This window comes from Oryctolagus cuniculus, chromosome 3 (assembly GCF_051225735.1).
Source record: "Oryctolagus cuniculus isolate XC-2025 breed Fujian yellow rabbit chromosome 3, ASM5122573v1, whole genome shotgun sequence".
Taxonomy (NCBI): Eukaryota; Metazoa; Chordata; class Mammalia; order Lagomorpha; family Leporidae; genus Oryctolagus; species Oryctolagus cuniculus.
The window spans coordinates 177,633,206-177,633,997 of record NC_142869.1 but is presented as its reverse complement, the minus strand read 5'-3'; the positions used below and the strand labels follow the sequence as shown (position 1 = coordinate 177,633,997).

At 34.0% G+C, this 792-nt stretch overlaps 1 non-coding gene across 1 annotated transcript; it reads left to right on the top strand.

Moving 5' to 3' along the window:
• The first annotated feature begins 263 nt into the window (after nt 1-263).
• On the top strand, nt 264-370 carry LOC127491861 (U6 spliceosomal RNA). Its single transcript, XR_007920794.3, has one exon. It is a non-coding gene; the product is annotated as a U6 spliceosomal RNA (small nuclear RNA).
• The last annotated feature ends 422 nt before the right edge of the window (nt 371-792 follow it).

The window sequence follows — 792 nt, the reverse complement described above, 5'->3', positions numbered from 1 at the left end:
TAAATAGCAGTAAAAGGTGATATTTATTTATGGAATCCAATAACTCATAAGACAGAGAAAGATAAGAGTGTAAAACTTTATAAAGTACAAAAATGATTTCTCAGTTAAAAAAATCTATTGGCCAATAAACATATGAAAATAGTACTCTCATTAGATATCAGTAATGCAAATAGATGTGTACCTTTGAGTCCAGTTTTCATTAATTGGATTTTGAAACTGAAAAGGAAAATATGATAAATTACAGTTTGTAAAAATAATCTAGTGTGCTCGCTTCGGCAGCACATATACTAAAATTGGAACAATACAGAGAAGATTAGCATGGCCCCTGCGCAAGGATGACACGCAAATTCGTGAAGCGTTCCATATTTAAAAAAATAGTCTAGTAAAATTGTACTTTAAATTGCAGTTGATGGGAATGTGAACTGGTACAACTTTCATTGACTGGTACAGTTTTGAGGCTGATACATTGACAGGAATCTGTCAACATGGGAAGCGTGCATACTTTATTCTATGGAAATACTCATAAATAAATGCAAAATTAGAAGAGTGCCATTGCACTACTATCTGTCTTAGCAAAAATTGGAAATTATTAAATATCTATCAGTAAGAAAACAAGTAACAAATTATGGGATATTTTGAATAAGGTAAAAGCCCAACATGCAAAGGAACTTACAGCTAACTAGATGTGGGGAGCAACTGGGAGCAACTCGGACTAGACTAAGTTACTGGAATTAAGACTTATTCTATGCATCTGCTCTCCCACAATATGGCGCTGGGAGAGGAGGAAACAGC